This window comes from Falco punctatus (assembly GCF_963210335.1).
Source record: "Falco punctatus genome assembly, chromosome: 6".
Lineage (NCBI taxonomy): Eukaryota > Metazoa > Chordata > Aves > Falconiformes > Falconidae > Falco > Falco punctatus.
In genome coordinates, this window is record NC_137585.1 from 43375593 (window position 1) to 43402932 (window position 27340).

At 40.2% G+C, this 27340-nt stretch overlaps 1 long non-coding RNA gene across 3 annotated transcripts in view; it reads left to right on the plus strand.

Annotated features, from left to right (window-relative positions):
- The window catches only part of LOC308065429, a 98105-nt gene that overhangs the window by 41311 nt on the left and 29454 nt on the right, over positions 1–27340 (plus strand). For 2 of the 3 annotated variants that reach the window (XR_013928766.1, XR_013928767.1), the window contains exon 2: positions 1–23199. This is a non-coding gene — a long non-coding RNA (uncharacterized lncRNA). The other variant, XR_013928765.1, reaches the window with a different exon arrangement.

A 27340-nucleotide genomic window follows, 5' to 3' on the forward strand; every position in this document is an offset into this window, starting at 1 on the left:
GACAGAAAGATGAAGAATGTTGAAGAGCTGCATTGTTTCTGGGATGCTGTAAGCTTTGAGTGCTGACTAGGGCAGAGGTACAATAAAGACTGGACTTCAGCAAAGCATTCAACACTGTTTCCTGCAGCCTTCTCCAGAGCAACCTGGACAGGCTGGAACAGTGGGCTAGCAAGAACTGTAGGAAGTTAAAGAAAGAGAAGTGCAAAGTCCTGCACCTGGGTTGAAATAACCAAAAAACCCAGTACAGGCTAGGATCTACGTGATGGGAAAGGAGCCTTGTTGAAAGGAATCTCAGAGTCCTTTTGGGCAGCTAGCTGAACAGGAGTCAGCAGTGCACTGCTGCAGCAGTGAAGGCAAATCGGATCCTGGGCTGCATCTGAAGGTGCTTTACTAGCAGGGAGAGAGACATGATCATCCCACTCTACTTAGCGCTTGTCAAGCCACACCTAGAGTGCTGTGCAAAGCTGTGGTCCCCACAATTCAAAAAAGATGTGGACAGACTGGATAGGGGCCAAAGGAGGGCCACGAAGTTGGTCAAAGGGCTGGAGAACCTGCCCTATATGGAAAGACTGAAGGAGTTAGGTCTTTTCTGCCTGGAGAAGGAAAAGTACAGGGGAGACCCATCATGGTATTTCAGTACTTAAAGGGCATCTACAAAGAGGACAGAGGCTCTCTCTTCACAAGCAGCCACATGGAGAAGACAAGGGGCAACAGACATAACTTTCAAGGAGACAAATTTCACCTCCATATAAAAAAGAAATTTTTTACAGTGAGAGCAGCTTATCATTGGAACAATCTCCCCAGGGATGAGGTAGAGCTCTTGTTGGAGATTTTCAAGACTCAGCTGGACAGGGTGCTACGTAACCTCATCTAGGCTCCCTTTCCCATGAAAGACTGGACCACATGATCTTTCAAGGTCACTTCCAACCTGGGCTATTCTATTATTCTGTAAAAGAGAAAGAGATAAAGCATATTTAACATCACCTGGAATGCAACTGTGTAGTAAGGTATTACTTCATCAAGAGCATGTGGTCAACAGCTGATTTCAGCAAAGACTTGTTAGGATTTGGCATTGGTGCCCTTTGGTTATTGCCTATATTGACTGTTGTCCATCAGCTCCCAAACTCAAGAAGCGGCTCTCACACAGCAGCAAGCAAAAACCCTTCCTTGAAGCAACTTTCCCTGCAGTTGCTTCCCTGCCATGAAAACTGCAAAGACACAGTCTTTCCAATGCTCCTCTCGCTGCCACTCCTCCTACATAGGATACAGGAGGAAAATTTCCCTGGGTCAGGTATGTAGAGGAGGAGAATTAAAGAAAAGAGTGTGGAGCTGGGCTGGAAGAACTGTCAGTTTGGCAGGAAGGAAGGAGAAGAAAGTTAGCCAATAGTGGTGCATGTTCCTGTCTGTCTGCTGGGATTGAACCCAGTAATACCAAATCTCTGTTTCTTTTACTGTTTAAAAAGAAACTGTACTGCCCATGTGTCCCCAGCTCATGGCAGATGCAGAGCTGAACAGGAAGTAATTTTTCCTTGCTATGAGTTCCTCTCTCAGATTATGCTGTCATGACTTTTAAAAATATTTAAAGACCCCGTTGCTGCTGAGGATGTGATCATTGGGATCTTTGCAGTTCCATGGGATGGGGCCTTGAACCATGTTCATTGTTAAACAGTTCAGGAATTTCATCTCAACTGACATGATTTCAAAGATGTTTGTGAAGTCGACTCAGTATTTGCTGGCCAATAGTATTTCAGTCCCTGCTCTGACATGTGTGCCATTACAATTGGAAAAGTTAATGACATTTCAACTGTTCCCTGGTAAGGAAATCTCACCAGAATTGAATGTTAAGAGCCTGCAGATCACTCAGGTGCAGACCACCTTCCCATATGTGACTAATAGAGTTGCATTTTGCTGTGAACTTATGTTTTGCTTCAGCTATCTTTATTTTTCTGTAGGGGACAGATAGGTTTGAATGTCTGAGAGTTCCAAGGAATTATTCAAAATTGCTGTTGACAGAACCACGGTGTGAAATATTGCAATTTACTAGAGAAACCAGGAAAGAATGCACTTTGTGTCTGTGGTGTCAACCTTCTGGTAACCTTCTCATGTTATCTGTAGATAAAAAAACAAAAAGTGCCGGGGATTATTTATTTATTATTCTGAGGGATGAACCACCCTAAAGGGATCCTGCTACCTCCCAGATGAATTACTTCTGACATTTCACTTGTGATCTGAAACATGGAACCAAATCTTGTTCCAGACAAGTTTTAATAGCTGGTTTCCTGCACTAAATATACATTGCATAGAAAAAGCAATGGTTGGGAGGGGAAAAACAAGCACTACTACTGGTATGGGTGCCTAGCCTTCTGCTGCTCCTTCCTGCTCTCATAGATTGGTAATTACAACCAGGAGGCTGGACGGTTTTGTGTGTGGCTTTGTTTTCAGTTTCATAGACATTTAAACTATTCATTGAGCAAAGTTGGTGTGGTGAGTTAAAGCAGGTCAGAGATTAGTCCATTTGAACGTGGGGGTGCAACACAGTCCTTTGTGTAAGAGCTGAGGAGCACATCCCTAGACCTCAGTGTGTCCTCAGGCCTTACAATGGGAAGGTGAGCCTCTGATACTGAACTCACAACAGCTCCTGTTTAAATTGTGCCATGGCTCCACAGTTACTTTGAGACTATCTAAGAGTGTAATGTTTTCCTCATTTTTAAGCTTTTATTAACTATTTCTTTTTTAGATAAAGACTGGATATTTGAGGTCTAACAATTAACTGTAAGCCCTGAACAATCAAAAACATATATTGTGGTGCTTTTCAAGTTTCCTTCCTAATTTATGAATACTGTGTGGGAGAGGACAACAATCTGTACTCAGGAGAAATCCAGTGAATCAGCCTGTTCTCTATGGTGAAATATTCTTTTACGCAGCTGCTGTACCTTGGAGAAAAATCCAAATAAACTCCAGATCCTACTTTAATCAAACTCATTTAAAACAAACAAACAAAAAAGTTAGGCTGTTGTTCTTAAAACAAAGATACTTCCCAAGAATGGAATGTAAAGTCTACAGTCTTAATGCAATATTTGGTATTGTTTGGAAACACTGTATAATGCCCCCCTCCCTTTCTCTTTGGCTGCAGGAGCAATACTGATTAATCACACTAGACTATTATGGAAGTTAGGCAAAGGCAAGATGGGGAATAGTACATAGATCTATTGTCCCAGGGAAGGATCTGGGAGGGGTTCTTCCCTAAGTGCTCCCACATGCAAACAGTGCTGGTTGAGATCCCTTTTTAGGAAATTCAGACCGTTATCTGTGCACCCAGCTGACCAGCTAGGGGCAGAGAGAAACAAGCACAGCCCTCATTGCTTTTCCATCCTCTGCGGTGCCGAATGCCCGCCAACAGTAACCACTTCTTGCCTTGCTCTGTCACTGGGCAGGGACATAAGAGGTGACAGAACAGGTACTTACACACTCAGAGTCACCACAAAAGGGCACCTAGAGAAGTCGGTGTCAGTCTGATTTGACCTGAGTTGAATTATTACACCCTTTGTCCCTACTCTAGGGAGTAAAGGACAATATGGAAATGTACTAGTCAGCTCAGTGACAGCATAGGGCAGTGGCTGTTCCTCTACACCTTTTCTGGAACAAAAACTAGCTGAGGCATTAACACAGATTTCCTCAACATGACTGATGACTGACAGTTTTCAGTTTCAGCCTGTAATTACTACTTTACCAAGTGTCACTGTGCTATGACCATAAAAGGTTTGGGAACTTGATGTAAAACCTGAGGCATCTTGGGATTACGTGACTCAGGGGACCACTTGAATGATCATGTACTCTGACATCTCTTCTACTTATTGTCCTAATGTGACAAACTCCAGGAGTAAGGCTGGAAGCTCACCATTCTTAGAGACTCTCACCAGTGATGTCTTTGCTGGGCACAGTCCTCTGTAGCACAGATCTTTTAGAAGGCACAGCAGGATAATGTTCCTTTGCACATTTCTGCTTCACCTTCTGGTCTGACCAGATACAACCATGGCCCAGCAAAGCTCTAACCTCAGTAACAACTGTTCTTGTTCACTGTGGACATCTGTGCAAGTCTCAAGGGACTGCTAAGGCTTTTGGCAGTGTGTCCATTCCAGATTGCTGTTATGACTACACATATCTGCATTTTAATTTATATGACGAGAAAGAGTTTCAAGCATTTTTTTTCTTAGTGGCAGACATAGCCTTGGTCACCATGCCTTACACAGCTATTGCAGCTACAGGGGGATCCAACAGTCAAAAAATGCCCACTCCTATCATCCACATGCTAGAAGCCACCAAGAACTTCATGTACATGCTCAGGACTCTTTCTGGCTCCCTGGCAACTGCCAGGGATAAACCACTCACTCACTGTATGAAATAGACAACGGGCATGCACTGTTTCACAGGATAATAGAATCATAGAATGATTTAGGTTGGAAAAGACCATTAAGATCATTGAATCCACCTGTTAACCCAGCACTGCCAAGTTCATCACTAAACTGTGTCCCTAAGCACTGCATCTACACGTCTTTTAAATACCTCCAGGGCTGGTGACTCAACCACTTCCCTGGGCAGCCTGTTCCAATGCTTGACAACCCTTTCAGTGAAGAAATTTTTCCTAATATGCTGACACAATTTAAGGCCATTTCCTTTTGTCCTATCACTTATTACCCAGGAAAAGAGACCAACACTCACCTCATTACAACCTCCTTTCAGGGAGTTGTAGGGTAAGAGGGTGCCCCCTCAGCCTCCTCCTCTCCAGACTAAACAACCCCAGTTCCCTCAAATGCTCCTCATAAGACTTGTTCTCTAGACCCTTCACCAGCTTCGTTGCCTGTCTCTGGACACGCTCCAGCATCTCAATGTCTTTCTTGCAGTGAGGGGCTCAAAACAGAACACAGTATTCAAGGGGTGGCCTCACCAGTGCCCAGTACAGGGGGGCAATCACAGTTCCCTTGTCCTGCTGGCCTCACTATTTTGGATACAAGCCAGCATGATACTGGCCTTCTTGGGCCACTGCTGGCTCATGTTCGGCCAGCTGTCAGCCAGCACCCCCGGGTCCTTGCCCACCAGGCAGCTTCCCAGCCACTCTGCCCCAAGCCTGTAGCATTGCATGAAGTTGTTGTGACCCAAGAGCAGGAACCAGCACTTTTCCTTGTTGAACCTAATAAAATTGGCCTTAGCCCATCAGTCCAGCCTGTCACCATCCCTCTGCAGAGCCTTCTTCCCTCAAGCAGATCAACACACCTGCCCAACTTGCTGTTGTCTGCAAACTTACTAAGGCTACACTCAGTCTCCTTGTCCAGATCATCAATAAAGATATTAAACAGGACTGGCCCCAATACCGAGCCCGGGTAACACCACTTGTGAACAGTCACCAGCTGGATTTAACTCCATTTATTGTGACTTTTTGGGCTTAGCCACAGCCAGTTTCTACCCAGTAAAGAGTACACCCATCCAAGCCAGAAGCAGCCAGTTCCTCCAGGAGAATGCTGTGGGAGGTGGTGTCAAAGGCTTTACTAAGACCCAGGTAGACAACATCCACAGCCTTTTCCTCATCCACTGAGTGGGTCACCTTGTCACAGAAGGAGATTGGGTTAGTTATTTCTGACCTTATATTCCCAGAGGAAAAACTCATTGCAGCTGCAAGCAGGACCTTCACATTTGCAAGACATTCCTCCCACTCCCAGCCTTCTCCAAACACACCTTAGAGCAAACCTAATGACAGGCAACATGGCCTACAAAACACTTCCTGAAAGCAGGCTCTGCTTGCAGCAAAATATGAAATCGTAGCTCACAGAACAGATTTGTAAAGGCATTCTGTTAAAAGCCAGTAGGAATTAGGCACAAAAGCATATTTACAAATGCTACTTGGTGAGGATTTGCATCTGGGCACCTGAAATCTTTCTGAGGCCCTGAACTTCACTCAGTGGATTTGCCCTGTTTCTTTTCCATCTGCAAGGTGTGGAAGAAAGGCAACCATTATATTTTGTCTCATTTCGCAGGCATTGTAAATGTTCCATTTTACGTCAGTTCCATACATGCTTTTCGCATCAGAGCAAAATAGTTTATGAATTCAGATTCATGCAGTTCTCTCTACTAACTGGGTTAAGAAGTTTCAGACCCTTGATCTGAAATGCAGCAGGGATAAAGTGATGATTCACCTACTTGTGTTCACAGCTTGTTTTACTGAGCATTGCAATAGTTTGTTTTCCCCCAGCAACACCCAAATATGTTCAGACGCAGCTGATACTGTGGTATTGTGAACCTTTGGGGTATTTTTTTTTTTAGATTCTTATGATGAATCCAGTTGTAAAGTGAAGATCCAGATGAACCAAGGTCAGAGGTGTTTACGTTCCTAGGTTCAGTCTGGGAAACTAAAAATATGGGATGGATTTTTATTCCAGCATTCTCCTTTCCTGACATTCAGGGTGGCAGCAGCTGTTAACAGTTGGCATTAATGACTTGGTGCCCAAAAAGACCCATCAGGTGACAGACTGTTAATTATTATGTAAGGTGATAATTTTTCAAATGCTTCTAAAAAAATTTGTATTATTATTGGTATCATTCATTTTAATGTGTGATAATACTGACCAGATTTCATATCCATCATTCACAAACAGCCCTGCATTTGAGAAGAAATTGGACTGCTTAGTTTAGGTAAAGCAGCAACCCCCCACAAAGGGAGGAAAAAAAATTCTGCTGTATATGTTACACATCGGAAATTTTTTTCTTTCAGTCATGGAATACGAGGACTAGCATATTATTAAAAACTTTATTTTCTATGTATTTGCTGATATTCCAGCATGAATAAGGCATGACAAACAATGGCCAGAGTGTTACAAATACTTATGGAGATGCTGAATTTTAGACATGCAGGTAGTCCATTGAAATTCAACAAGCATAGTAACATACAAGCCAAAAGCAATGCTGATATTTAGAGAGAAAAAAGCCAAACAAACACTACTGTTAGTTACTCAGGGATGTACCTTAGTAATGACATTGTTAATGTAAGAAAGTGTTTCCTAGGCATACTTTAGAAACTGACCATCTTTGACTCAGTTTTCTTGAAGAAATGCTGCAACAGAGGCATGATATGCGTTTCTGTGGGATAGGCAGACCTCCCTTTTACACTCTCACTTCCATTTTTTATTTGTGTGTTCTGTGTGTTGGGAGTGAACCAGGGTCCTGCTAGTGGCAGCGGGTGGTCAAACAAACAGCAAGTTCTGCTCAACCCTGCGGCAGAGACAGGCTGGGCGTGAGTACTGACGCTGAATCAATGTGTGCCAATAGAGATTTAGTGGGGATATGTCAGCTTCAGAGAAGTGATGCTTGGAAAAGCATCTGAGCTCTGTGGTGGGCTGTTTTAAGTATGAAGAATGAATTGTACCTGACCTCCGAATTGGTGTGCAGGTTGGACATTCTTCTGAAATTGTCAGGTACTGAGAACAGGCATGTGAATGTCTCAAGCTAGTGGAACTGGACTTCAGATCCAATTTCTTTTCCCTGGAGACTGGCACCCTAATTGCTTGGCTCTTTTGGAGGACATGAAGGGGAGCAGCAGGACAAGGAGAGGAGCTAAAGCTTTCACTTGCTCTTTTTTCTTGTAGAAATTGAAAGGTCTCAATTTCATCCCAATATGGAATGGAAAACTGTTTCTCAACTTGAACATATTCCTGGAATGGGAGTAAATGGTTTCCTACTAATTTCTATTCATGGTTCTTCATTCTTTCTATTTACAGCTGTGGATTTCAGATTATGAAATCCAAAGTCCAGACACCTTTGAATAGCTGTCCTCTCAGGAGATGCTTAGTATGGGTGCACATGGGTGAGTGAAGATGGAGGACAGCTGCCTTGTAAAAAGTATCCCACTGCTTTCCTTCCTTTATTTTCACAGTATTCTTTTGGCCTTCAACTAACACCAACCACTTAGTAGAAGGAAAAATAGCTGAAAGCCTGTCATAAATAATTATATAGTCCTGCAGTCCTCTTAGCAATGTTCAGCAGTTATTTTTGAAACATGCCAGCACTAATACACAATCGTTAAAGTGCTTCAAGTTATTTGCTTTTTGTGTAGTGGTGAACTTTTCCACTGATGTTTTTTATTAGATGAAAACAATGCAACTGTCTGGGAGCCAAGAAGATCCTGTACTCTAATCCATGTAAGACAAGGATTTGACTAAGAGCTTGTTGCTGTAACTGTGGTTGCCCAGGCCAGAAGAGAAAAACCCACCCAACCAACAACAACCCCCACAGATATTAGTAGATAGGGGAAAAAAGGCACAAACGTCCACTGATTGTGTAATTGCCACCTCTGTTGAATGAACTGTGGCAAGATGATTCATAGTATGATGATTTATTAGATCAGGGATATTGCTAATTAAGTAAGTAGCCATTGCAGCCAAGTGCTTCATCTTCAGACCATTTTTCTCTTTAGTGTTCTCTGGAATCTTGTGTCTCTTACTACACCGTTGGATGCAGATCTTGTAATAGTTATCCATGCGTTTTCTACCTTTAAATTAATCTGACATAATATGCTGCATGGGAACTATCTGCCAAGGCTTTCTGGGAAATGTGTTAGTGCAGCATATAGCTGGCCTCTTACTGAGCAGCAGAGAACTTTACCTCGGTGCTCTGTGATTGGCATCATCATCATTTCTTCATTTCCATGTAGCATTTAAAGTATTGCTTTTAACCAGTGAAACTGAAATAGGTCTCTTTTAGCTTGTTAACTAAAGAATCTGCCTGTGCTGTGCAATGCTATCTCTAGAAAAGACAAAAGCTGAAATGCCTATGTCTCTTATTATCAAAATGTGACATTAACATCTGGTAAGCTTGACTTGACAAGTCTCAGCAACTTTTAATTTAAAATGTATTTCAAGGTAAAGAAGTTGCAAGAATATTGAACTAGAAAAAGAGAGGGGGGGAGAAAAAGGAAGAGAAAATCTTTATTATAGTGCATTATTTTTACACTTAGATAACTTTTAACATTCTGGGGAGCCAACAGTGTTGTTGAACCAGTTTTGCCAGTTTGTCTTATTAAAAAAATACTAAGAAGTACTTATCAGTCTTTTATTGCAGTTCTTTGTGGGACTGAGCAAAACTGTGTGAAGTCATCTTTTCCATCACCTGGCTGTGAATCACCTGCATTAGTTGTAAATTACCTCTGCAAGAAAATGAAATGCTGCAATTAGACAGAGATTGCTCAGCTCAAGCCTCACAAGCCTTAAACTTCCTCACAGAGGAAGAATGCACTTTAGGTGACTTCATCACTTGCAAAATAAGACAGAGGACCAGAAAAGTTTCCTATAAAACTTGAGAAATGCTCTGAGTAGGCAAGTATCATATAGAAAGTATTTGTGAATGCTTCTGCATAATCCACAGTTCATTTCTGGCTTTGGGCATGCACATAATGTGATCAGATGAATGGGTCCAGATAGTTGCACCGCCACTCGACTCCAGAGTCTAAGATGCAATAAAAATTTTAATTTTAGCAGGACAAAATAGTTTGAACTACATGGTATTCAGCCAGATTGGAGTTCAGGCAGAATGGATATGTAACTGTCTGTACCTATGTGCATAGATGTGTCCTAAATCTGTTTACTTGCAAACACTGGGGCAAGTGAAATGCAGGCAGCATAGGAGGTTCAAGGCTCAGGTAATTGTATTTGTACAGGATGCCCTATTTTAAGAAAAAGAAGGATCATGACACATAAGCATTGACAGGACAATGATAAATATGTAAAGGTAATTTGCCAAGAGGAAGAGAAATATTTGCCATAAAAAATGAGCACATCTGAGCAGACAGAATGGAAATAATATTACATGAGCCCGAGGGCTATCATATGGTTTGTACGCAAAATTAGGAATGAACTGGAAGCTAAATTTCATGGGTGAAGAACAGACCAGTTCTAGTTAAAGATATTGTGAAAGGAAAAATTACATCATTAAGGATGATGTGTGGCATTCAGAGCAGGTATAGGAGGGGATAATAGAGACTTAAAGATGAAAATACCAGAGGTCTTTCTGAGAACATCAGAAGGATTGAAATTGGCAATAAGTTAGGGTCAGGCCAGGGTGCTTGTCCTAGGTGTTTCAAACATTGTAAATAATTTCATTTTTTTCAATTATTTTATTTTATTTTATTTTATTTTACGAGATTGTGTTAAAATTCTGACTAGAGGTTTTTTGTTTGGGTTTGGGTGTTGTTTTTTTATATGTATTTGTCCCAAATGATTGTTGATCATTACATATGAGCAATAAAAAATGTGACTGTGTGGGCTGGCTATAATGAAGATGGGATTTTGTGTTCATTCATCACAAGATGTAACACAAGTGCATCTGTTATCTATTTCAAGATCTTTTTTCTTATGAGTAGCTTCATGTATAACTGAGCTAATGAGGATCTTTGTAAAAAATCATCAGGAAAGAAAGTGCATAGAGGCTTCAACATGGTGTCTTTCTGGTGGGCTCAGTCATGACAGAAGAATTACAGAAAAATAGGGCTTACCTTACACAGATTGTCACACAAGCTTTAGCATACAATTTCAGACAGTCGTCAGGGCCCTCTCTATTAATGCTGTATGGAAATCCAGCTCTTACCTTATACATCTGCCTTATGATGTAGAGAACTGGCTTGTGAAGGTGCTAAACCCTCTTCAATTAATACAGAGAACCAAATAGTAGCTTAGGTAAGATGCTTCCAAATGGCCGGTAACATAAATCTCACTTTAGCAATACAACAAAAATCCTTCTGCCTCCAAGAAGCTGTTGAAGGAGAGAGAAACATATAGGTCCTGCAAACAGCTAGTGGAAGTTGGGTACAGATCTCAGCAAATACCTGCAAACTCCAGCCTCGGGGTGTTAGGCTGTCCCTCTTCCCTAGCAAAGGAGGGATATGGTAGCAAAAGGCTGCGTGCAAAGAAGCCTGACCTCATCTAAAGCACTCTAGTCATGTGTTGCTTATATATAATTATTGTGAACTTCAGAACCAACACAGGCAGTGAGCTGCTGACACAAAGGGAGTGCAGGGAGGTAGGAAGAAGCTTGAACACGGTCATCTGTGTGAATTAGTGCAGAGCACAGAGACTTGCATTCTCTGTGTAAACAGCAGATGCTGTTTAAAGACATACCTTCTCAGCTGTTTGCCTGCTGGAGGTTACTGTTCCTGTAACTGTGCTTGCTGGTAGAAAGGAACATGTATGTGTCAGCAGCTCCCACTCACAGACCTGCATCTTCATACAAGACCACCTTTACTAGTGACATCAGCTAAGATGCTGGTCCCGATGTTCCCATCAGGGCCATGTGGGCACAAACTGAATTATTCTGATTCTGTCATGAGGAGGCAGTAGGAAATGGTGGGCAGTGGAAAGCTGTAAATTAATAGCTCAACATTCACCAGAGATGCTTTGTCAAAGCCCTAAATCCATGTAGAATTTGATTGTTCATCTCCTCCAAAAGCCTCTGTCATTCATTCACAATTGCTGTAATCAGCAGTTTGCTTATGGTAGGGGACACGCTTCCTGTTAGAGCAAGCTGTTGGAGGCCACAGAGGTTTAAAGGCATAAACAAGAATTAAATACCCGACCCTAATGACTTTTAGTGTAACCTAGTCTTTAGTGTAACCAAGTGTTGTAGTCTGCACCTTTCAAATGCTTACCTGTGGACCTGAATGTGCTGTTTTTCAATACATCTTTGAGATGTGTTTAGTCTTCTCCTAGAAATTGCTGTGCTATTTTTGCATATTCAGATCTCTGTATCAGTATCATTCCAGTTTGGAGAGGCCAACTGTTCCCTCTGTTTTCATATGAAGATAGAATGAATCAGTGCTACTTCCACCCATATTGCTGTTCCCCCAAATGCTTTCACAGATGTACTAGGAACATGAAGTTCTGCGGTCTATAACAGTAATACCCCAGACTGGGCTGCTTTCAAAAACCACACTGAAGGAACCATGCAATTATAAGTAACTCAAGGCTGGTAGGAGTTATCATATGTTGCATGAGGAAAGATCCCATGAGGGTGCTCAGGTGATAGCAAATCTCTAACAGGAAAAAAAATTCACAGAAGCAAATGGGCTTCCAGCAATTCTGTGTCTCCAAGACTGGCCAGCCCAGTACTTACCAGACGACTGTAAGGAAACTACTGACTGGCATATCATTTCTTTTCAATTTGTTATGTAAATTTTAGCTTGCTGTCAGGCAGACTGGTACCAGTCTATATATTCTTTTCTCCTTAGAAATAGGCTAGAAATCTAGCATATACTCCTATATATAAGGAGACTGCTGATTTTTATATCCAGCCTGCTGTGAGAATGAGTTCACATCACAGCATCACCGTGCATCATTTGTACTAGCTCAGCACAGGTATCAGTGTGAGCTCAGAATGGAGGAACTAATTAAATCTACATTCCTAATGAGGAAAAAGATGAGGGAAGTACTGGAGACAAGAAAGTACAGTGGCCTGAGGATGAAGACGGAAGGGAGCGAAAGTACTTCAGCTTGTAGACTCAAACTCTGTAAGCCTAGACATTTTTTTCTTTACACTCCAATGTCAATAATATCGATAACAGTTAAGAATAAAGTGAAGAATAAAAGTTAAGGATAAAACGAAGGCTATGTAAGCCTTCCCTATCTGTGAGACACTTAGGCTCCGCCAGCTGTGCTGGCTTGCTTCCTACATCTGGGCTCCAAAATGGGTAACAAGAAAACTCTGAGAGAACTATTTTAAGAACTCTGGCACCAAGCAGAGTGGGGAAAGGAGGGAAAAAAAAAATCCTAACCCTCCACTTCTTTACTGAAATCAGTCTGTTGAAAGCATTTCTGTTTGGCTGCCACAGTTCGCCAAGCAGCCTGATGTGCCAGCTATTAGTACCCAGCAGAGAGCATGTTTGCAGCTATTCAGCAAAACTATCACATGGCCTTAGCCAAGGAAAGAGGGATCAGCTGCTGAACACTGGAGCTGATGAAGAGCAGAGCTATTAAAGCAAGCAATAAAAAACAACGCAACCCAGAATGGAGACTGATTTTTATTATTATTTTTTTAACCTAATGGATGACATTTATAACTGGAAAGTATGAGTCAGAGTGTGCTGTGCCAGCATGGGGTCTTTATGATGTTTTCATCTTGCTCGTTCTTCTTCCTTGGCTGGGACCATTCTGCCTTGTTGATTTGTAAGTTTTAGGTTCCTTGCAGTGCTTAGGAGATGGGCGTGCATGTGTGCGTGCATGCGTGTGTGTGTGAGTAGTGACCACAGCTCAGTGAACTGGAAGTAAAGTGCTAAACTACTCCACTCTGAAATTTTTTAGGGAGTAGTGAGACTGCTTTACAGTGCTGGGACCTCTTAGATAAATTATTGCTGCCAGAGTGTTATTGCTGCCAAATGTGGCAGTGGTGTGAGTGTGGGAGGCAACCACCCACTTCCTAGCGAGGACAGAATGGACACAGCTCTGTCCCTGCAACCACTAATCTCATCCAAAAAGCTTTAAAAACAGAGAACTGTTTGTCCCTTTGTAGCACATAAGCAAATAGAATCCATTTGCCACAGAGCTTCTCTGTAATACCGTATCTCTAGTATGTAACCAAGAAACAAAATTACACTATTTGTTGCGATGACATTAGAGTCTGGTTACCTCAGAAACAACACGCCTGATTCCAGATCCTGGTTCCAGAAATTTCTCTTTACATTGCAAGATCAGCCCCACAGCATTTCCCAGGAAGAATACGTTGAGGAACCCCTGGTATGGGAGAGTCCTGTCCTGACATAAAGCCAGCATTGTTTTATGGTAGCTTCTCCTACCCTGCAATGCCCTGTTGCAGAAATCACGTCGGGACAAGTAGGCTCCTGCAAGCAGAGTAACCCCCAAGACCCACGCAAGGCAACATCACATAGCCATGGCTGCTTGGGCTGGCGCGGCAGCTGGGTCCCCTCGTGGCTTCCCGAGGACATGGGGAGGTACGAGGGACCTGCAGAGCCTTTGCCTCTCTTTTCCCACAGCTGATATGGGTCATGCTCAGTGCAGCTGAAAATTGAGCCCTCAGGCAGGGAGCTGTAATAAATTCACTAGATTAGGCAATGAAAACCAGTGTGAACAAAACAACCAGCTGGCTCAAGAATATTTCATGCTAGCATCAAAGTGCTACAGGAGGGGGGGAAACAAGCTTCAAAACTGCCCCCTTTCATTCCTCTGAATATCCTGCTCATCTTTTCTTTTATGCACATTGTTATACCCTACATACAGCTGTGAGACTGAAAAGAAATAAAGGTATTTTCATCCTCTATGTACTGTTATATGTCATAGTCATTAAAAACAGTAGACTGTGTCCTCATGTAAGAATGTGATGCACCTTGGCAAAGGACTGTTCAAGGAGGATTTCTGTCTGAAGCTCTGGGATATCACTTTTTTCTTTTTTTTTTTATTTTATTTTATAATGAGTATTGAAATCCAACCCAGTTGTTTAGCTCTTTGTAGTTATTTTTTAATTCTGGACAATTAAAAGGCTTTTCAAGTTTTCACAATCATTATTTTTAAAGAGTCTGTGAAAGAAAAATAGCATACATAGGGTAACAGAATTCCAGAATCAGAAACTGAAAAGGTGTTTTACCTTTGTTATTGAAAGTGGAACAGTAATTTCAGCACAACTAGTGTGAGAGTAGACTGCAGTTTATTTCATTGCTTTCATCCTACATCTAGGGTTGTGTCAAAACCCTGGGCTTTAAAATGCTGTTGATTTTCCTTTAGCTGAGATGTGTCTTTTCACATGTAAGCCAATCCACTCACACTCTTCCTGTGATTATCCTCAAGAAATGAGAAGAAAATTCCATACAATGTGCATGCCTGATAGCATCGCATTTACACTTCAAGCCTTCTTTCACTTGATTAATAGTTTCCCTTCCTTTCCAGTTTCCAAGAAATATGTATTCCCATGAGGTGTTTTTGGAAAATGCATGGCAATTACTCTACCGGAGGAATGTCTCCTATGGATGCCACTCTTACCACAAAAAAGGCATGGGTAAAAACAGCCTCACATTTGGCATTTGAAGGAGTGAAAGGCAACACTTAAGAATTCCTGTATGGCGTCGCCCTTACAATCTCCTAAGGAAATGCACCGTAAAATACAGTATGTGCTGAGAACAGGCTGGGCCACCTAAATATGGATTGCTTTTGGCTTCAGCTATTCAGAAACACTGAGAACAGGTGCCAAATTAAGTCACCCTACTAGCTGCTTTCCATGGCTGAAGGTCAGTAATAGTTACCACAGAGCGGAATTTGGATAGCACATCTCGCAATTCCAGAGCACTGTAACCGCTCTAAAACACCACGGCATTCTTACCTCGGGAAACCTCAAGTACAGAGCAGTCTAGCTTTCCTTTGACATGGCAGTGGTTTACAGCTTATAAGGAAAACATATTAGTCTTTCATATCAATGTTAATTTATGCCACATTTCCTGTCTATTTATAACTCAAACATTCTAAATTAGAACTATTACATGCAAATATATTATAATCTGACAGAAGGCAAAATATTCCATAAGTCTGATTTGGAAAAGGGAAATATTCATTCATATATAGCTGACTAATGGTTCTACAGTTGCAATTTCAGGAACATGCTTTTTTGAAAGAACTGCTGACAACCCATGTTAAACTTTGAAGATTAGTATGTTTAGCCATAATTTTGCTCCCATTGGAATCCTACTGTGTTGTCTGCTTGTTGCTTATTGCCTTTTTTGTTTCTTAGAATACTTGCATAAATAGAGAAATTTTGTTACTTGAAAGGTTTTTGATCTCCTTTTCATCTCCCACCTGCAATTATAACTCTTTCTTGGTGACGTCATCCATTGGATGAAATGAAAAGAATTTTGATAAATGGCTGAATAAACAATTACTGACATCAAGTGGAAAATAGCCAGCTGGAACTGATGAACTCTGAAAAAGCTTGTTTGCATGCAGGAATCATAAATAAGAAAGAACACAATCAAAGAAATACAGAAAATACTTTATGCAAACTATGCAGTGCAAAGTCAATGCACAGAATTGAAAATCTCATGAAGGTGGTTGGTAATACAAAGTTAAGTATGTAACCTGCTTAGCTAGAGAATGCTTGCAAGCATGAATATAACAATAGTGATATATTATTTTATTTTATTTGAATAAACAGTGAACTAGCACAGACATTGTAATTTCTTTTTCTTCCACATCTACTTAAATTCTGGCTGGGTACACTTTTAAGAAGATCCTTCTGCAAAGATTAATCTCATTCTCCAGTGAAAACACAAGTCTATGATAGGCCCATATTCCTACTGACTTACTATTTTATCTTTTTCCTTATTCCTAATACTATTAGTTGCATTATAAGTTCAGACTGAGGAAGTATGAAACAGTATAACTCCATGCATGGAGCTGCCTTTAAACTGTGCTAGTCAAGAATCTAGTACTTATCTGAAACAAGCGCTGACATATACTACTGCTTTTGTGTGTGTGTGTGTGTGTAAACAGGGGTCATATAGACCTTAATCATATTTACCATGTGGACACAGAAGTAAGGATTGCAACCCACTTCCCTCTTTTAGGTGAGAAATACTCTTTAAAGAGAATTAAAAAGAAGTCGTTGCTCCTGGGCTCTGTCTACCGTTGTGGTGCTTCATAATATTCACAGCATAAAAGTGAAAGCAGGGAATATGGCATGTACCAGTAATCCTAGTTTTGGCCTCTTCTTTTGAAGTAGTTGGAACAGAAGAAATTCAGAGAGGAGTTTCTGTGAGTTTAAATTTTTGCCAAGTGGACAGTAGAGTTACCTGTCTTAGTTTTGTCACTCTTGGTTTGCTGTCTAGCAAAATGTGATAGCTAATGCGTATTTTGGAAAATCTTCAGGTTAACAACCAAGTGCAGTTTAAGTCACAGTTACATATTATTGTCGTTATAGCTACTTTTCAGACAAGTCTGCTATGTCGAGTGACTGAGTGGTGCTTGGCTGCCGGCTGGGGTTAAACTGTGATACTTTGTTCGCTGAATAATAAGATATAAAAATTTACTGAACTTAAGAATGTAGAACACAGAGATTCAGTAACAACCCCTAAAAGAACAACAACAGTCATACACAGTCTTGCAGTCAGAGCTGGTTTCCATCTGCAATCGCAACAGTATTGTCCATAACGCTTATAGAAGCACTGTGTACTAATAAGCATAGATCACGTTAAGGTTTTCTACTGTACTTTGAACTTACACAGCTTATCACTTCATAGTAGAGATGATGCAAATGCATTATCTGGTTCAAAAGCAGTTGCCCTCTGGAATGACTTATTAGATGCTCCTATTTCAAACCTAGTTATTGAAGTCTAAAAATCTCTTTTGTACACAGGTTATATCTGCTGTGAGTCCATCAAAGCTACTGTGGGTTTACACCATCACAAAAGTAAAAGAAAAGCAGGCACTGCATAACCCCTCATCCCCCAGGGTCTCGTCTCTGTCTGTTTGGAATGGCATTTTTGGGAAACCCATGAGCTCTGCAGTATGAACCAATCAAGCCAGATTTGGTTTAAAGTGGACTTTTTGAGAGTTCAGGTAGACATTGTATGTAAACGAGGTGGTGTAAACCTCTACTAGCCTAACCCCTGTCTTCTGATAGTCTTAGATGACAGAGGGGTGGAAATCAGAAAATTATTCAGAAACTCCAGTTCTGAGAGGGACACATTTTGCATATAAACCTTTAAATAATGTTAGGAACACTGTATTTGCCTGCCTTGATCTTTGAAACAATACCTTCTGGCTGCATAAGATACTGGCAAATGCATTTTGCATCCAAGCAGATTCTTTCATAACTGTCACAAATGACTTTTCACATGGAGCATCATTTATGTGACAGTTACAGTTCCTGACAAAAGCAAACAGAGACATGCCCAAGAATGCCGCTCTTTCCCCTCTGAGAAGATGAATGATTCTTTTACCAAAGACAACAAACAGTTTGTTGCATGGTAGACTTTTGAGTCATACATCTTATTTAAAATCATATATGTAGTTACCAAAGGGAACACTGTGACCTCTTTGACTGCAACCATCAATATTGTGATGTCGCTTAGCTCCACTTTGCTTCATATTGTGCAGATGGCACAGTTCTTTAGCTTTATTTATGCTGGGTTTGAGATCATTCCTTGGTTGAGAGGTAATTACCTGAAGCACATCTGAGAGAAGCTGGCAGACTGTCTGAGAGAGGTACTATCTGAGACTGAAGGACCAATTTTCTTCATCATAGCCAAGCTTGTGAACTGAGAGTAGCTTCTAGGACCTTTAGGTGCTTATTGATACCTTGACAGCAATAGTAACCAGGAGCTTTATTCTGTTTTGTTTTCTTATTTAAAATCTGTGTCCAAATGCAAACATTCCGGTATTTTGCTTATCTGAAGTAAGCCACTGTAGAGCCCCGGTTTTAAAATAATTTGAAACCTCAGCAAGAGTACAATATGGTTTGCTTTCTGCTCCATCTCTTTTACTGCATTGCTGCTTAATAGCTATTCTGACTTCCACTTCCATTCTGGACGCATATTAATTACTGGGGTTTTAGTTCACTGTATCTGAAAGATACAGTTTCTTACAAGGCAACAGGTAAAATGACCAGAGGAATACATGTCACGGTCCTCACATTTGAACTTCTGGATGGCTGAACTTCTACCTTGGTGTGATCTTCAGTTCTTGGTTTAGTGTGCTCATTATCAGTGAATACTACTGGTATAAGGTATAATAACTTAGGATTTTATTTAGAGGAAAATTGTCTGGGTTTTGCTGCTTGGGAGGTATTTAAAATTATGTCAGTTTGGTGTTATCAAGAACACCATTTTTGTATAAGTTTTGTATAAAATATACATTAATCCAGAATATTTGGGACAGGAGCATCATATAAACTGATCATATACTTTTGTAGATAACTTTTGTAGATATTAAAAGCAAGAGTTTACTGGAAAACGCCTGTATAATGGCTGGTGCAGAAACTAGGGCATGATTGTGGTTTATCAGGCACAGTCATCTAAAAGTGTCATTTTAATAATTTGTGCTATTAGAGAAGATAATATTGCTTCATTCCCCAGCACAGGGAATGAAGCTATTTCACAGGTTGATGCAAACACAAGCGGTTAGCTGTAATAATTTATTGGGTTCAGCCCTTCACTGTTACGCAGTAAGACACAGCTGTTTTACCAGGTCAGAGAGCGCTTTTCTTTTTAGTTCACTGTTAAGGGTACATTATAATCTCTGTATTAGTTTTCCTGAGCAGAACACATATCCATCATAAATGTTTTAGCAATGCATTTAGAAAACAGGCAGTGCAGCTTGTCAGTTTTTACAGACTATCATTATCTGGTGCTGCTGGGGCAGGATGAGGACTTAATAAGTGCTCTTCCATTGAGAAACTGTCCAAGATCTCACTTCCCGTACAATTTCAGTTAAAGTACCTCTCAAGAGCTTAACAGAATGGATGGCAGTATAAATGAAGCAAAGTTTTACAGTAGAGACCTGTTCCAAAGATAAGCCAATTCAATAGTAGACTTCTCAGTGATTTCACAGTGCTTTCTGCAATTTTACACCAGGCCTTCAATGTAAATTTTTTTTTCTCACTGTAATTTAAGAAAGCAAGGAGGCAAGACAGACATTTCAAATCTATTTCTTTTGATTGGAAGGCCTGGTAGCCAGTGAGTGTATTTTTAGCATCTGCTAGTCGGGCATCATCTTTCACCACTGGATTAACCTGTACTACTGATACTTTCATTACTTTGGTTTCTATGAAAAGATGGAAATTTTCTATTAAAACAACAAATGTATGCTTGAGTATAAATAATGAAGACAATTCTGCTAACTCACTTGGGTGTCACTTTGTAAAGACAGCCAGATATTGAACATTTTACTGTCTGGGTTGAGTTTGGAAAAAGCATCGATGAGAAGGAAGCTTTCTTACCAGATTCCAGCACTTCCACTTGGCATCTCAGCTGGAAATACCAGAAGAAAAGCCTTTCTATTAGAGCACAGTCATTTCCAGCTCTAGTCCCTGGTGGAAATCAGAGGTGCCAAAGTACTTTTGGTCATGAAGGGTTCAGTGTAAGTTCAGTTCCAAACATGGGCTGAGGTTACTTTTGTGTTTCTTCCTTGCAGCCTGTGGGGGGGCTTGGTCTGTGGTTTTTTTTTTTTTTTAACCCTAATTGTAAACCAGAAGGGCCTTCACTTTTAATTGCTGAGGATGTGACTCAAAACAATAGTTTTGAGAATGGACCACTGATTTTGCATATATTAATTGGCAGGTTTTCCATAAAAGAGAAAGGAAGCGGTTAAGGCAGGGGTCCTCAAACTTTTTAACCAGGGGGCCGGCACGCGGATGCAGTGGCAGGCAGTCACCTGTGGCTGCTTGGTTTCCCCCCCAACCCCCGGCCGGGGGGGGGGGGGGGGGGGGGCGGGGGGGTCTGTAAATACCAGGGGCTGGATTGAGGACCCTGGGGGGCCGTATCCGGCCTGTGGGCCGTAGTTTGAGGACCCCTGGGTTAAGGTATTGGATGGAACTATAAGTTATAAGTCTAACCCTTTTCCACAAAATGCATAGCTATCTTCTTCTGCCTGAGGAGGCTCGAGCAGCAAACTTTTACATCCCTGAAGACTGCTCTAATCACTGCACTTCAGCACTGCCTGAGAGTGGGAAGGAGGAAAGTCTTGGGCACTTTTGATGAAGCTATTTCACTTTGAATAATATAATATGAATTAGATAAGAGGTTTAATGCACATCTCTTTATATTCAGAGAGGTGCTTAAGCTAGAAGACTTTTATTCTCAGTGTTTACCTCAATTAATATTTAAATGAGTGCATAGGTAATAGAGTAGTTTCAGTCAGAGAGGTAGAGCAGACCCTCTGGTCCACAATGTGCCATACCCAGATATTAGATCATGCTTGCAGAAAATTTAAGTTCAAGACCACTGAAGCAGATGAGAAATGTGAGTTCAAGACTTTCAAGACCCTGAGTGCTCTAATGAGCAACAGAGAAGACAGCACCAGCATCTCTTCCAGCAATTTTTCTTTGTGTACGATGACTGGTCCAGTAGCCATGATCTGAGAATTCCCAAATCCTGAATTGATGTTAAGCTGGATGTTTAGTTCATACAGACATGGTTTGGGTGGTTCTGCACATGCTGACAAGCAGATATTTGAGGTTAAATTGGGATTGATCTTGGTTAATTCTCTTCAGTCAAAGACGGCATTGTCAGTGCGTTGTTCATCCTATATACCACAGGCTTACACCTTATGGTAGGATGAGTGGTCCTTTGAAGGTTTCTATTTCTCTTCACAGTAGGAATATAGACATAGAGCTTTAATTATATTAACTTTTAGCATAACTGGTAGCAATCCTACTGTTAAATACTCAGGAAACTCATCTTGTAAAAGTGGATACATTTACAAAATTCAGACATAAATACTGTTTGATAACAATTTGTGGGGTCTTTGAAAATTAAAATTTTGAATATCAACAACAAAAGTCGGAAGCAGGTACCCCAGCCTGTTTGTTGATGTAGCTGTGTGTGCCTGTTTGGTATCTGCTCTCCCTAGGCCTGAGACAAGCTCTTTAGATGCTGTTTTAAGACAAATAGTGGTCCTTATTTTTTTTTGTGAAATGCTTTCATGTAAAAAAATCTGTCTAACAGTAAAAAATGTTCAGGGTACTGGCTTTAAAACCTTTTATAAAGTTCATAAATGTGGGTTTTATGTCTTCATTTCTTTCTTGCAAAAATACCTGGAACAGTATGCTTTGCCAGTTTGATATAGGTGTGCAGATGGATTGGCTGGGAAAGATAGCATGATTTTCAGTTTTCCCTCCAAATTAAAAATGTTGATTATTTTTGAAAATACTGTGAAAGCTGCAACATCTGTAATTCTTTAAATCATTTTTTTCTTTTTAAAGTTTAAATTAAAGAATCAGTAAATCTCTCCATTCTTAATTTTTATTAATTCCCATTCATTCTTAGTTCAGAACTTCACATGAATAAATGGAGCATTGAAGAACTTTGTGTTCTCTTATATAGGTGATAGCCTATACTTCTCCCTTAGGACTGATCTGTGGAAACCGTGCTCTTGTTGCCAGGTTCCTAAGACTATATCAGAATACTGTATTATCAATACTGTAGTACATAACCATAGCCAGCACAAGGCAGGGACAGAAATATCCATGGGACACCAGGCAACTTGAGTTGTGAAGCTGGATCTTACCTTAAATCCATTCTAGTTTAGTTCTGATGCTTATGTCTGGAAAAAAAAAGGGCTTATCTCATTCTAGAGAGAAGTACTACAGCCCTGAGTAAAGTGAACCAAGATTTTCCTGCTGCTTGAAAAGGGAGAGCTGGTGATGAATGTTACCAGAAGGTCACCTAAAGTAACACAGATGCTTTAGTGTACCATCTGCCTAGAGAGCAAGAGTCCTGGCTTACTTTCTGCCTGAAATTACTTTTTTTGTTGTGTGTATTTTCTTGAATCCATAAAAATGTGTGGATTGTACCTGTGAGTTGTCTATACTGTGGAACAGTGTGGAAATAGGCAACGATCCAGCAGCCAAAGTCACTAACCCAGTTATCAAGTAATTTCTAATTTCTTCCTGTGGATTTCAGCTTCTTGAATAAGGAAGGCAACAGCCTTTGAATATCAACATCATCAGGAGACGTGTTCAATATGGGCTGTACACTGCTGTGCTTGTAATCCTTGACATAAACGGTGAGCTGGGGAAGGGACAGACTCTTTCCAGTCCCTAGCCATCCATTTGGCTCACTCAAGGGCAAATTTATTTTAACAGTGGTTGATTACTGTCTGGAAGAACTGAACTTCAGAGAAGGCCAGGGAAACAGAGCTGAGACACACACCTGCTCAGATCACAGTGCCAATGAAGTCTGTGAAATGGTACATTTTTCCTGTAGAAAATCCTTTCTTTCTGCATAAAGTGTATTTTTCTCCAGAAGTTAATTAATTGATATTTATGTTTCATAATGTGTTGCTTCTATTACTAACATTATAGCCTACTGCACAATATGCACATCAGGTGTTTCTTCTTTTTGCAGGCTTTCAAACAAGCGTAGCGTGGCACTAGCTGTTTAACAAGACAGAGCGCATACTACCCATAGCTAATTCTTCTTCAAAGCGGCAGTTGAATTAACATAAGCTTCAGGTGGGTGTTATGTATTCATTTGCACATTTTCTGCTGCTGCTTATGACTGGTTTAGCTGCAATCTGCTACACATGAAAGGACTACTGCACCTATACAGAACCTTACTGAAGTGGCTTCAGGTATCATTTCATAAACTGATGCAACACACTGCAGGTCATTAGTTTCAAACGTTTGGGGGCAGAGGTACAAATCTCTTCCATTCTCTTTCTCCACCCACAGTCTCACCCACCACCAGTTCCAGACAGACACATTACACTGGCACTCTCTAAAACTTACCTCATCATCATGAGTCATGTTTCAACTTGTCCTTTTCCTCTGCTGTCTATTATTCAGGTGAGATATTTGTTTAAAATATACCCAGGATGCACTGGTTGTAAAAGAGAGAATTTTTTGCATTTACCTCAAAAGACTGAACCTAGTAAAATGCAAACAATTGCAGCGCGTGCTTCTCCACATGTGCCTGCTGCAGTATCCCCAGCCTGAAGGACCCTGTGCATAACCCTCTGCTGAGTGTGCTGTAATGACTTTGTTAAACTGTTTCCTTAGAAAGAGTAAGATGAAACCAACACCATCTTTCTCTGCTATTATCTAGAAAAGATCTGAATTCAATTTTTTTGCAGAAGTTCCTGTGACAGTTCACAGCTACTGTTTGTTTCCTTTTTCCTGGATAAGCATCATTTGCAGAAAATAATCAGTACTGTGGCTTCCTGAATTCAGATTAAATCATGCAATATATGCTGTTTCTAGTTCTGGAAAATATGATTTTCTTCTCTTGCCTTCTGTTTGGAAATTACTTTGCATGGCTTCTTTTTCCCAGAGCATATTAGCACATTATATTTTTTTGTTGATGTATGCAGTGGTAATTTCCAAGACCACATAGGAACAAAAGCAAAGTGTGTGCTGTTTGTTTTGATGGCTTATCCAGCCATTGCACAGCAAGGGTAGAGCTCATTCATGAGTTGCTCTTCATTTCATATCAGTTACCACTGTGACCATTCTGTGCAAGTTGCTTCACACACAGAACTGTAGAGGCATGTTTAATCTATTACCTCACTCAGATCACTTCATAAAGCAATGTGTGAAGGGGATTACATAAAAACGTGGTATGTTTTTGTTTCTGGCCCACATTTTACATGGTGTCTGTCTGAACACCTTAGGCATTTCACAAAAACATTTTTGTACACACTTTAACTTTGAAACACCTTTTTCTACAGCCTGTGGTTGGTATGTATGAAAACCTGTGGACTATCGCTGAAGGCATGTCAAATATCAAATGTCACGCAAGGCAGCAGAGCTATTCCAAGGGCAGATGGCTAGAAGTCAGACTGTGGCCAACAGTGTATTGGGCTCTATTGTAAAGTGATCTGTCTTTCTAATATCTCCAAATAATGACATAGCACAAACTGCCTTACTTCCTCCACTATTTTGATAGCACTGATTTACTGAGTCAGGCTGTATTTGTGACAGATGACGGACCACTGGAACAAGGTGACCCGAGAGGTTGTGGAGTCTCCTTCTCTGGAGACATTCAAAACCCACCTGGACATGATCTTGTGCAGCCTGCTGTAGTGAACCTGCCTTAGCAGGGGGCTGGCCTAGATGACCTCCAGCTCCCTTCCAGACCTGACCATTCTGTGATAGGAAAAGTGGCTGACAAACTGCAGAAACCACTGTAAGAATGGAGACAAGAGGGCTGATGACACCAGTTATCCATGTGAAATCTATCTCTGGACATGCTCACTTTCCATTGTCAATCATGCCTTATAAATTGTTCCTTTTGCTTCTTGGCTTCTGTGACATGCAGTATACAGTTTCCCACCCCTAACAGGTTGCTATTTATGAAACCTACTTGATAAAGAAAACTATTAACATTTGAGCCTCACTTTGAAATGTTAAACATGCATCCTTTAGAGATAAGCAACTTGTTTATACTCCTACTACTCCTACACACTTTTTTTTTTTTTTTTTTAATGTCATTGGCTACTCAGTTTAATGACATAATTGTCCCTGAATATTCTGTTAAATAACCCCAGTGTAAACGGCTTGGATACAGTAACTGAATGATATATTAACAGGTTGCTTCAGCTGTAAGTGAAATGTCCCTGTCACATATACTGTTCAACATTCTCAAAACTGTCTTTTGAAACAAATATTTCCTAATGGGAAAAGACAAAATATACCCCCATATTCTAAAACTTTTATTTCAACCAGAAAAAAGGGGTATCACACTAAAAATATTACTTTTCAAGAGATTTTTTCTTTCTTGATTTTTGGGGGGGGGGGGTTTACTTTTTTTTTTTTGTTGTTGGTTTTATTTTTTTCCACACATTAGATGATTAGATGATTGTGTGATTAGATGACTTTTTGAGTTCCTGATATGTGACACACCACATCAATTCTCATGAAGGAAAAACTCAAGCCTTTGACACACGATGGTATTTATCTCACCAGGTTTTACCAATAAAATATTCAAACATTTAATTTAAGCTAATCAAGTAGGCTCTGTTTGCAGCTGAAACAGCTCCATACTATTTCAATACAAGTGTCTTGGGCTGGTAGGATAAACAGCCCTCTCAAGATGCCTGCCTCTCAATTAAATATAGATGGAGCCTAGATGACCATCCTAGATTTGATGTCACATCTAACTTTTAGATGGATAAAATTTGGTGAGGTAAATTGCAAGTGAATTCACATAAAAATTGATTCAACACAGTATGAACTCAAGATGTTTTCATTTAGAAGAAATTCCAACATTAATTGCAATATAGAGGAAAATAAAATAAACTAGATAACAAAATCTTTTGCTATTATGTCGCACTGCAATGTGACTTCATGTGAAATAAGGCAACAATGAAGGAAAGAAGGCTGAATAATCAGTTAAATTATCAATCTCAAGAGAGCAAAAAGGCTCTCATTCCTTGCATCATTACCTAGGTAGAATAATGATCCACATTTCACTCCCATCTTCCCCTCTGGGGGTTTGGGCAGTAGAAGCAGAGAAAAAAGAAAGCTGGCCTTTAGGAAGATAGGATACTTCAGGACAACAGGGCAAGTTAGGAGGACAACAAAGGTGAGAAATTGTGCGAAACTGATCTTCGTTTGAGTTTGGTTAAGAAAAAATAAATTCACCCCGGTATTATTTTTTTTAAATGTTTCTGAACTGGATCACCCTTATGTACCTAACTTTGTCAAAGTGGTGCTTCCTGATGAAACTGTTTTCAACATTATTTTGCTGTGTGTTTTTTTGATAGTGTATTTGGTAAACTCATCTACATATTCAAGAACACCACTTCATGTAAAATACAAGCTGTCATGTTATGAAATAAGAGGAAAACGTGAAAAACAAACCACTGTGGTGTTATTAACAAATCCACATTTAAATAGCTACTTCTCATCCACTTACTTCCACTTTCAGTTATGTGATTCCGTGTTTACTAATTATTTCTATAGAAATGCTATGTATCATTAAGCAGCTGCAATGTCTGGAGACAATGGCATTTCAGCGGTGAACCATCAGCACACATTTATATATAGGAGAGGTGTTTTGGCAATAATTTTGCATCAGATACGAATATCAGAGAAATTTATTGCACTTTGGGGACTTTGTGTTACTTTTTTTCTCAAGAAAACTAAGAAAATTCTTTTGAAAAACTATCAGCTAGCTGTGGAATGCACATCTGTGTGCATCAGATTCTGTTGATAGAGGGTGCTAAGCAAAACAGAAATTCTTAACTACAATTGTAGTGAGTTATCTGTGTTCACTAATGACCAGAAGAATATTTTAAGAGAAATCACTTTCTAATGTTGGAATCTAACCCATAATGTTTGGATATAAACAACAGAACCTAAATGTATAAAACCATATTTTGTTACATAGTCAGATCTTTACGGGCGTGATGTAATCAGAGCTTCTACCGGCCTCTGGGGGAACCATTTTATGGCTCAGCACCTCTAAAAATAAGACTCTAGAAAACTAGATTGAAAAATCTTAAATAAGTAATACTGACTGAAAAGCAAAGACATTTCAAAGCCAAATATTTTGTTTAATATATCAGTCATCGTAAGTAATGATAACCTCTGTATTTAGCTTTTGGAGGCATTTGTACTTTACACAAAACAAGTGTCATTACTAAATTAGGTA